Below are 12259 nucleotides of genomic sequence, written 5' to 3'. Positions count from 1 at the left end.
GACTTTATCAGCAGCAAATCAAATTCTCGATGGTTTTCTTAAGGAAAAAGAAAATTGGCAATGGCTCTTTGAAATTAGTTCATCTGATGAATCCTTTGGATTTTTCAAGTATACAGCATTTGAAAGAAATTGACCATTTCTGGAAACAGTAAAAAAAAAACACAAAAGTACAGAATTAAAAGACTGCAGATGCCTGCAAAAACAGGATTATAAACATTTGCTTTCTTTAAAAATGTTTGTCTTTGTGTTTTTTCTCACCTAGTTTTCCCTTTTGCAGGACATGATAGCAAAACTTACATTTAATCATGTCTTGTTATCCATGGGTCACCACTGTTCAAAGACGGCTGGCTTTGAGACCTCACCATGTATTAGTCACTGGTAGAGAACAGTTTTTTTGACACTTTAAATAATAAATTCCTTTTGACATGATCTATGGCTGCTCTGCCTTTCAGCAAGTCTCAGCCTAAGCAAGGACTGTGACAGCAAACTGCTGGGGAGGCAGACATCTGCTCTGAAGTGGGCTTTGTCACTGCAGTTTGACCTTACTTCACTCTCTGAGCCTCAGTTTCCTCATCTGTAAACTAGGGTGATTAATACTAGGTTTCCTGACTAACAGTCATCTCTCTCTTACTTATGAACATCAAAAAGAACTCCAGTTTTGTTGAGGCCACAATGTCCCTAATCCCCACAGATGAGCTGCATTGACATAAGAACTATTTCTACATGTCAATGACTGGCCTCCAGGTAGGTATGTGACCAAATTCTGCCAATGAGAATCAAGGGGAAATCTGCCCAAAGTTTCTCAGAAAGATTCTCCTTTGCTATAAGACACATACATGAAGTGAGAGCCCACTGGCCTTTGCCCCCGGCTCCCTGCTATGGTTGCTGTTGTTCAGATGATGGTGCTGTGGCAGCCATCTTATGAAAATGAGGGGAGACATCACTGACACACTAGACTGCAGAGCAGAAAGAATGGAAGAGCTTGCGTCCTTGGGGACAATGCTCTGTTGAATCAAAACTGGTCCACTTAGCTCCAGATTTCTTACTGTACTTATTTATTTTTGGTACTGAGTATTGAACTCAGAGGCACTTAACAACTGAGCCCCAGCCCCAGCCCTTTTGTATTTTATTTAGAGGCAGAGTCTCACTAAGTTCCTTGGGGCCTTGCTAAGTTGCTGAGGTTGTCTTTAAATTGCAATCCTCCCACTTCAGCCTCCCAAGCCGCTGGGATTACACTGCCCCAGGCCTATCTCCAGATTTCTTAACAATAAATATTTTTATGGTTTAATCCATTTTGTATTGGGTTTTTTGTTGCTTGCAGTCAAAATCATCATCATCATCATCTTCATAATGATAATCATCAACACAATCATCCTAACTTGGACAAATGTCACCATCACCTGGTGGTTGTAATAAGTGATAAAGTACCTAGCACAATACATGGCATGGTAAATAGCTGCAATTAAAACACTCATCAGACATAGGTAATGATTTAAAAGGAAATTTCAAAACACAACACAGATAAACAAGATGTATGGTACTAATTTTTAGCATTACAAAAAAAAAAAAACCCTTTTGTTGTCTTGGTGAGGGAAGGGAGATATTAAGGTAAAGACAATAATTACAGCAACAAATCCTCATCTCTGGTAGTAAGACGAAAACACAGCCGGAGTGCAAGCACTGCTGGGGATGAAGCACTGTGGGTCTTTGCCAGGCTTCCATCCGCCTGTCGCAATCAGACAATCACCCTGTCAGCAGCTCCAATTCATGTCTGGAGCCTAACAATTACGTGTATGTGAATTACCCGCTTTACAAAGGGGCAGAGTTCTTTCAACCCTCAGAATCTCTTTCCAGAATACCAAATTTTACTAGTATTTTCTAAAAGCATGCTTTTTTTTTCATGGTAGGAAAGATATATACACTGATATATAAGAATATAATGTAAAAATATAGGGCTCGGGACATAGCTCATAGAGTGTAGAGTGCATACCTAGCAAGCATGAAGTCCTGGGTTCAGTCCAAACAAACAACAAAGAAAAATAAATAAAGAAAAAAAAAGAATATAATTTCCTTAGAGATAGCATACCATTTTGGATCACTGTGATAACTCATAGGATTACCTATAGTTTACACATGAAATTATTGATTTTTAAATATACAACCTACTAGAACACAAAGAGCACAGTAAGCTAATGTGCATACTGCATAATACAGATAACATATATTATGTATACATATTACCTGATACATGCACAATAAAAATAATATATACAGAATATAAACAATGCCACATAATACTCAATAAATAATATTAAAGTAAATCAGATATTTTTCTTTACTGTAAGTATGTTTTAACTAAGAGGCAAATCACAAGATTACAAACTAACAGTGGAGACTGAACACAGGCGCTTACTCAACATCCATATCCACGTATGTCTGGGGTCAGTACAGCCACGTGAAAGTCCTTCATCTTCTATGGCTATGGTGCTACACAATCAGCATTGATTTTCATATCTTGTAGCCAGGAGGCTTTACAATTCTCTGAGTTACTAATCATATTCAGCATATTTATTATTAAAAAGGTCATTAGACATATAGATAAAATTCATCAAGAATTGCAAAAAAAGGAGAAGATACTTCTGGTTGCCTTGCAGTTAAAAGAAAATTGCCAATTCTTTAATCTTTTGGTTAACTGAGATTTTCTGGTGTGTTGTACACACACCTGCTTTTCTCCAAATCCATCTGCTCCTCTTTCCTCTTTTACAATAAAGGGCAAAATTGTTGGCAGCTCAACTTGTCACACTGAAGTGATTCTCCTGAATTAACAATCTCTGCGTCACTAGAACAAGACATCATGAACTCATTAGAGGCAATTGCACCCTTTACAATAGGACAGATTTTTTAAAAATTCATTTATATGGAATTTAATGTCTTGGTAGCCATACTTTTGCACTGTGGTCTTAACTTGATGGAGGAAGATAGAAGTAAGGGCTGTACTTTAAGAAAGAAATAGATATTTGAAGTGTGTTTTACAGTCTTGTGATATTTTATAACAGCTTTCTTGAGATTTAAATCACATACCATGAAATTCACTCTTTTAAACTGTATAATTCAGTGGTTTTTAGTATATTCACAACATTTTGCACCATTAATTCCAGAATACTTTCATCCCTCTCCCCTACTTTTCCCCACCCTCCAGCCCCTTGTACCAATGTACTTTCTGTCTCTATGGGTTTGCCTAATCAGGATATTTCATATAAATGGAATTATGCAATATATGGCTTTTTTTTTAAGTCGGGCTTATTTTACTTAGTTTAATGACTTCAAGTTTCATCCATGTTATAATATGTGTTATATTTCTTTTTATGAAAAAAAATACTTTATTCATTTCCATGGTAAATATTCTACCATGTAGATATACAGCATTTTCCCCCATTTATTAGTTGATGGATTTTGGGTTTCATGATTTTTTAAAATCGAGATGAAATTCATGTATCACACAACTAATCATTGTAAATACATTTACAATGTTGTTCTTTTAAGGAAGCACTCTGGAATAATACCACATATTCATTAAATAATTGCTTCCCATTTTCCCTACCTCCGATAATCATTGATCTATTTTCTGTTTCTGGATTTACTGGCTTGGGACATAAAATATAAAAAGAACATAGAAGGTGTGGCCTTTTGTGTTTGGCTTCTTTAATTTAGCATGATGTTTTTGAGGTCCATGCAAGTCACGGCATGTATCAGTCCTTTATTCCTCTTTATAATTGAATAATATTCTGCTGTGTGCATATGCCACAATTTCCTTATCCAGATGATGGACAGATGGGTTGATTCTGCTTTCTGACTTCTCCTTGTTTTTGACTCTCATTGTCACCATCCTCATCCTGTATCATTCTTTCATCCAGATTAGAGCAACAACATTTTGACGGATAGATGTTTCAGACTCATTTTTCTCCTCTCAACAACTTGAAGATCCATGTTTAAAGCCTTTCAGAGATTTGCTGATAGCTCTAAGAAAACTGAATTATTAATATAAACTACTATAAAGCCTGGTGTGACTCCTCCTGTTTACATTTCACATAGCCCTCTCAGCAACTGAATGGCTCCAGCCAAAACATACTTCTCAGTTTCTCAAAATCATCAGGCTTGGTCAAGTGCAGTGGCACACACCTGTAATCCCAATGGCTTGGGAGGCTGAGGCAGGAGAATCACAAATTCAAAGCCAGCCTCAGCAACTTAGTGAGGCCCTAAGCAACTCAGCAAGACCCCATCTTTAAATAAAATATAAAAAAGGCTGGGATGTGGCTCCGTGGTTAATGCCCCTGGATTCAATCTTTAGTGCCAAAAACAAAAACACACCAGGCTTTGTCTTTCCTCAGGGCAAGTGTGCCCCTGACCTGTGCTTTCTCTTTGCCAGTCTAAATCCTCCTTATCCTCTAGGTCTCATCTTAAACATTATGTAGATCTACAGTCTTACACCACCTTATGCTTCTTTGCAGAACTTTGCACAATTTTGATTTATTTTTCCTACTAGACTGTAAGCTCTACAAAGGTAAAGTCCATGTAATATGTTCATCACAGAATCCCTTCTGCCTAGCACAATGCTTGGCACGTGGTGGATGTTGATCAGTAAAATTATAGGCTAGGGACATGGACAGAATTAACCAACATGCCACCCAAAATTCAAAACCTCGGAAATCCTCAAAATATGCTAACCAAAACAATTACATGCCTACATACAAATGTAGTCACAGTTACATTAATACCTCCCTATTCACCCACAGACCCAAATAGTAGGAAAATGAGATAGAGTCTCAGGAAAATGAGACAGTCTTCCAAGTGAAATTAAAATTTAAATTTCCTTGCAAACAGTTCTTTGCTCATAATTTTTAAAATAAATGATCTTCAAGGCCTTGAAAAACAAGCATACTATACTTGAATGGCTGCCTGTCAAAATGTAATCTTCTGACTTCAGTGATTATTCTTGCCTTTGAAAAGTTCAAAAGACTTATTTTCTAAAGACACACTTGTGTGGCAAGGAAAAATTACTCATAACATTAATACCTTGATTCTTTCTGATCTTTATCATGTGGTATTAACATGTAAATATGGCCTTTGTTTTTCAAGATTTTGCCTACTCCCTTTATTCACTTCTCAAAGGAGAGATCAGTGGATGAGATTACAGCTCTCTATCATGAAATTAATTTCATATACTTGAGACAGCAACTTTAATCACCACCTGGGGGGAAAGATAAATAGGCCTAAGCCAGCTTCCTTGGCTGTAGGAACTAAAGATTAGAGGGAAGAAATAGAAAATGGGATAGAATAAAGCCTCTTGTTGAAACTGCAATACCACACACCACACACATACAAATCAAACACACTGGTTATCATCAGTTCCTCCAAGTTAGGATTGAGCCACTAACCTGGAGTGAAAAATGACTTAAATATTACATTACTAAATATTTTGCAGTTTGATTACTTTTAAGCAATTTTGTCATAGGTTTTCCATAATTGAGTCACATTAAAAACTTTGCATTGGTACAATATTTAGGACATTTCATAGTATATACAAATATTAAATCTGTGTGTGTGTATGTGTGTGTGTGTGTGTGTGTGTGTGTGTGTGTGTGTGTTTTGCTGGGCATCAAATATAGGGCCTTGTACATAATACACAAGGTCTCTACCACAGAGCTACACATCCAGCCCTTAGAAATAATTTTGAAGTACTATAAAAAAAAAAAACACAACTTATACCATGCCTTTAATCCCAACTACTCAGGAGGATGAGGTAGAAGAATCACAAGTTTGAGGCTAGCCAGGCAAATTTTTTAGTGAGAGGGCTGGGATTTGGCTTTGTGGAAAAGTACCCCTGGGTTCAATTCCTAGTACAACCACCAAAAAAAGAGTGAAAGAAAGAGAGAGAAAGAAGAAGGAGGAGGAGGAAAAGAAGGAAAGGAGGAGGAAATGAGAGAAAAACTATCAAAAGGATAGACATTGGTCATAACAGGGTGTTAGACTGGAGTAATAAAGAAAATGTGGGCTTTGATCTAGATTCTATCACTTATTAGCCATGACTCTGATAAGCAAGTTACCTAGCTTCTGAGTCTCTTTCATATATAAAATGAATGACTTCAAGAATTGAGATTATTTGAGAAAATGAATATAAAATGCCTAATAATACCAGAGGTATATTATGACTTTTATAATTCTAACAGATATGCGTGATTTCATAGATTACAGGGGTAGCAGAAGAATGACCCCCATAGGCTCTTAATTGGAAGAAACTGGTTACAAAAGACAGATTAACACAAGAAAAAAACAGAAGTTTGTCAACCTATATATTTCATATATACCCCCTGGGAATCACACAGAGAATGACTAGTTCTCAAAAAGGCAACACTGAATTCCAGCTTGTATATCATCTTTTAAAAGAATGGTAAATTTTTAGAGAAAAGTTAGGAAAAGGACTTTGGGTATCTTTTGGTGAGGCACTGTGGGAGAAGGCAAATAAATAGCATATAAAGGCTCTTTCATAAAACTTGCTAATATAGAAGCTATGGTACCATCTCCAGGCCAATACGGATCTCAAGTTGCCTTTGCTGGTTAACTTTATTATCCATATTCTAAATTTGAAATCTAATCTTCTCTCTGGTGGAAGGTGGGGCAGGATACCTGTGTTTTTATAAATCTGTTTCGCTTTTCAGTAAATTCAGGAAAGGCAAAGAGCTTTTTGCATCTGCTGCTCCTTAATTGTCTTCAGCATGTTCTGGTCTCCCATATACAAATGTAAAACATTTGTAATTTAAATTGTCTCAAAGAAATAATAACTAAGAAAAAAAATCCTTATTAATTCTGAATTCATATTATCTAACTTAAATTGACTTTATTCTTTGTCAGCTATTCAGGAACTTGTTTAAATAAGATATCTATACTCCACCAATTTAAAGAAATGTGAATAGAAATATATGGATAAATATAAAAATTGCTGAGCTGTGGTTGTAGCTCAGTGGTAGAGCACTGTCTAGCATACGTAAGATCTTGCTTAAGTTCTTGGATTTAATCCTGAGTACCATTTAATAAATAAATAAGTAAATAAAATTGCTGATCAAATTAAGTAAACCATCTTCTTGACCATATTCATGACAGCCAGAATCATGCCACATGGTCCCCTTAGCGTGCACTTCTCTAAACATACACAATATGATTTGGACATGAGGTATCCCCCAAAAGCTCATGTACAAGAATATACAAAAATGTTCAAAAAAATGTTCAGAGCATTAACCTAAGCAGTGGATTTATCCAATGATGTGGACTAACTGGGTGGTAACTGTAGGCCAGTAGGGTGTGGGTAGAAATAGGTCATTGGGGGTGTGCCTTGGGGTTTATATTTATTCCATGGTGAGTAGAGATCTCTCTCTGTTTCCTGGTTGCCATGTCCTGAGTTACTTCCCTCCACTAGAACCTTACACCATGATGTTCTGCTTCACTTCAGGCCCAGAACTATGGAGTCAGCTTATCATGGGCTGAATCTAAAACTGAAACCATGAGCCAAAATAACTTTTCTTCCTCTAGGTTGCTCTTGTCAGGCTGTTTGGTCACAGCAACACAAAAGTTGACAAAAACAATATACTATGTATACTATCAAAATTATCTTATGAACAATCATGAAATATCAAAGACCAGACAAGTGGCCTCTCATTACCCTAAAATTCACAGCTTTGCCAGTATTTCCTAAATTATATTACTGATAAAAAGTAATAAATTGTTGGCCATAGAAACTTCTGACAAATATTTTATAAAACACTAGACAGAAATGTATGTTTTTAATTTTTGTAAAAATGAATCTACAAGTAAACTCAGTTCCACTAAATTTATCATTCTCCTTTGCTGAGAACTTTTCTTTTCAACAAACTTGGACACTAACCTCCTAAGGCAAGCTGAAGTGTGTTAAAGATAGATAATGATTCTTGTCAATAAAAAGCAAAATAGAAGCATTGAATACAAATACACCTAATTCCATCTCATTCACGAGCTCTGGAATTTTCTTCCAACTTCTTTATTATCCAATCAGAACAGTTCATACATATTTAGTTCTAGACACTTTCAAACTTACTTTTAACCACAGAACAGTTTTACAAAGTTAAAACATTAACATATTCTAAATTTGAAATCTAATTTAATACAAGTTGGTAAGGCAATCATGCAATACTTTGGTAAGTTATCTAAAATATCATGTTGAAGTTTATTTCTTATTCACATTTTATAAACATCTCTAATTCATGACTTTCACTGATTTGATAATTTCCCGTTTCAGAGATATGAAGGCTATAGGGAACTGAAAATGTGTTTTATAACTTCAATATTTTATGAACCTCAACCATTGTAAAGATCACAGAAATATCTACCAAATTAAATGAACAGTACTTATAACATTTAAAGTGAGATTTTCCTTCCAAAGCCATCAAAACCATTCTTTAATATTCAACAAAAAGTCGTCGGAATTTGCAAGGGTTTTGTTTTGGCTTTGGTTTTGTTTTAATGCCAGGGTGGTATGGTCTTCTTTGGATGCATGGCTGTTGAAAGCTGAGTTATACAAAAGAAATCTTTGGGGAACAGAGGCTTTTCTTTACATATTTATTCCCAGAGCCTGCCCTTCATCTCATTTTGGCTTTCCACATTGATCCAATTTTAGCGCTTCCTGGAGAGAGCTAGGTTCTAATCAGCAACATCATGAAGAGAAGGGACAAAGCAAAATGAGAAAATGCAGACCTTCTTATGTCTCTGAAAACAGTGAATACATTCTAAGCTATCAAACAATATAAGGCACCATTTAACTTTTAATAATTTTTACCTGTATGGGAATGAACAAGAAATATTCAATGAGTCCTTCATCTATTCAATAGGTGCACGACTTCTACTGAGCTAAATATCATGTACCAGAACTTCCCTTTGTTCCCATCTCATATGGTTGTGCTGACCTCGAAACCTCATTTGCAGCCTATGCAACCGATATGCTTGGATAATCTCCACAGAAATGTGAATCAAAGGAGATAGGACCTAGAAATATTAAATGACCTAACATTACTTCCTGGTAGGAATTTTTTCCTTTTATTTATTGTAAAGCTATCAAATAAAATTAACCATGCCAACTACCCAAAGATAACGATTCAAACCCTCAAATGAAACGTTTGCAATCCTCTGGGACTGCCAAAAAGAAGAAACAAGTCCTTTGAAGAGAATTCAGACTGGGTCTTCGGTCACCTCTCCTGAACACGTTAACCTTTAACACCCGAACAGGCGATCCCCGACTTGGTGGGAACCTGGACCCTGGGCAGCTACAGTAGTTCACAAATCAATGCCTATTTGTGCTTCTTCAGGGATGCAGGCTCTTCGGCAATGGGAGGGCGCGGCAGATTGAGATACACTTTGACCGAGTCGTAGATGAACCACTGCAGGGCCGTCAGGGTGCCTATCATGATGATGCGAGCGAACAGGCCCTTCCAGACGCCCAGGGGCCCCAGTCTGCGGAGCACCTCCAGGGCGGTGCTGCCCTTCTCCTTGTTTAGCACGGACACCACGGAATCCGCGGGGTGGGACACGATCGCGCAAAAGACACCGGCGATGTAGCCCGCCACGAAGGTGACGCCGAGCTGCTCGGCCTTGGTGCACTCGCACTGCGGCTTGGGCACCACGTACTTGTAGAGCGCCTCCACCGTGCGCTCGAAGCAGGCGAACTTCATCATGGTGTAGGGGATCTGCCGCATCCACAGCGGCGCCACGCCCTTGTAGAAGGCCCACAGGCCCTCCTCGGCATACATCTTGGGGACGGCTTCACGCAGGGTGCGGGCGTAGTCTGGCTGTGTCTGCACGCGGACCTTGACTGCCTCCATGGGCGCCAGGGCCAGGTCGGCGAAGAACTCGGCGCTGGCCGAGGCGGCCAGATACAAGGTGGTCCTCCACGTATAGGCCTTCTCCTCGCCCAGGAGCTTCTTGTAGTGAATCTTGAAGACCTCGTAGAGGCCGAACTTGAAGAAGCCCTGCAGGGAGTAGCCTATCAAGGTCGGGGCCCAGCCACGGGCCAGGCCGCGCAGCCCCTCCTCTTGCACTGTCACGCCGAAGCCGCTGAAGATGCCCTTGTACTTGTCGGGGTCCACCTGCATGCGGCACTTGACCAGGTCCAGGGGCACGATGGCCATGTGCGTCAGCCCGCAGCTCAGCATCCCGCCCAGACCGCACAGCAGCAGGTACCGCGGGGAGCCGTATTCGAAGCTGTACTCCTTGGGCGACGCCGCCGCCCAAGGCCTACCCCAACCCTGGCCCGCACTACTCGCCTGCGGGGCTCGGGAACCGCGGGTGCCACACATGGCCTCGCTGTCCAGGCACACAATGTCCTCAGTCAGACCCCCTCACGTCCAGACGCACTCCCTCCTAGGCCACCCGCAAACGCGAGGCGTCAACAACTTCCGCGCAAGCCGGCCAGCTCAACGGTCCACGCGAGGGCAACCCCAGCGCCTGCGCAGTCCAGGCCAGGTGGGACGTGCGGGGGCACCACGCAGGGCCAGAGTTGAAGGCGGCAACATCGCCCCGCCCCTTCTAACCAGGACCGCCCCCTTCCCTCCAAGACCTGGTACCAAAAATACCCTTGGTACCTTCTTGAAACTGTGAGTCAATGATCAGTGGTCTCAGAGCTCACCTTGGGCTGTGGGTAGGGCTTCCCATACTCAGTGGCTTTTGTCTAGATGCCTAGTCGTCTATAAAAATGCTAAAAAATAAACCAACAAATACAAACATGTGTAGACCAAGAAATAGGCAAATAAATAGACAAGGAAGTTGGCAAGGGGGCCAAGGGTCTCCATGCACTGTTGCTTTCCTGAGAGACCTTTCTAGAGGCCTCACCCAACTGTGCCCCTTAGGGAATGGTCATCTCCATGGCAACAGTGTTCTATGGAGGGAAAGGTCAGCGAAAGCCAGGAACCTGGTGTTGGAGGCCCAGTTCTGCACTTTCAGTCTTACATAGCATTCTTATCTGGCAGATGGGGATGACTTCTTCCCCCAACACTTAACACTTAGCTCCTGCCTCCTTCCACCAGTGTGGGGAGAGCCTAGGAGGCACTGAGGTACTCACTAAATTGGGGCAAGTGAAAGTGTTATGGTCACCTTTAGGTATTTTTTCACTGGCAGCTGAATCCCTGGGATGAGACTGGAAAACAAAAAAGTGAATAAGAAATCTCTTCTGTTAGGGAGCTTGCAGCCTTGTGGGACAGGAAATGAGAACTAAGTGACTTCAGGTGGGAATCAATAACATCCACCATTCATTCATTCACCACAGTGTGCTGCCCCCCTGTGTTACATGTCTAGCAGAGAACCAATATACTCCTTATTTCTAAACAAGGAGATTTTTAAATCAATATTGTGATAACAACTACAACAATTTTAATAAAGTTCTGGATCAACAATGAGGAGGCAACTATTTCTGCCTGATGAGGTTCAGAAGACTTACCTTCAGAAGAAGTTACAGTATAGCTGGGTCTTGAAGGATAAGAAGGAGTCTTCCTGTAAAGAAGACTGGAAAGATATTCCAGGTTAAGGAAAACATACATGCATGACCTGTTGAGGAGAGATAAGTAATTCTGTATGGTGAAAACCGGCCAGTGAGTCTGGGAAAATGAGACCGGGTCAAATTAGGGAAGGCCTTAATGCCTTGTTAAGGACTTTGACTTTTATCCTATAGGGCAGGCTGATGTTTCTCTGAAGTGTGATCCACAGATCACTTGCATCAGAGTCACCTGGAGTTTTTATTAGAAACCCCAGTTCCCACACCAGCCGTGAGTCAGAATCCCTGAGGGCAGGAATCTGTGATTTTAATAACCCCCCTAGGTAGAATCTTCACTAAATATCATCAAAGTTTGAAAACTGCCGAATGTATCTGATGGGAGGTCAAGACTTTTAAAAAAGGTCTCTGATCAAGAGTTCAATGCCTGTATCCTGATCTGGGTGTGTATACAATTGTGAAGATTTATCAAGCTGTACGCTTAAGATTAGATAACATTATAGGCTTTATGTATGTTATACCACAATTATGAAAAATGTTGACTGATATAAAACCCACAAACTAAGGATGCTGGCCAGAGGCCGCATGGAGGCAGACAGGGCTTCTCAACCAAGTCTTTTTTATTTCTTGGAATGCCTGGCTTTATTGTAGTTTTCTACTAGGGAAATTTCAATGTTAAGGAGGAAACTCTATCCT

At 39.9% G+C, this 12259-nt stretch overlaps 1 pseudogene; it reads right to left on the bottom strand.

Annotated features, from left to right (window-relative positions):
- Positions 1–9371: 9371 nt before the first annotated feature.
- Positions 9372–10376, bottom strand: LOC143404467 (solute carrier family 25 member 3 pseudogene; annotated as a pseudogene).
- Positions 10377–12259: the final 1883 nt, after the last annotated feature.

The sequence above is a fragment of the Callospermophilus lateralis genome, chromosome 7 (genome assembly GCF_048772815.1).
Source record: "Callospermophilus lateralis isolate mCalLat2 chromosome 7, mCalLat2.hap1, whole genome shotgun sequence".
Classification (NCBI taxonomy): domain Eukaryota; kingdom Metazoa; phylum Chordata; class Mammalia; order Rodentia; family Sciuridae; genus Callospermophilus; species Callospermophilus lateralis.
This window is presented reverse-complemented; position numbering and strand designations above follow the sequence as displayed.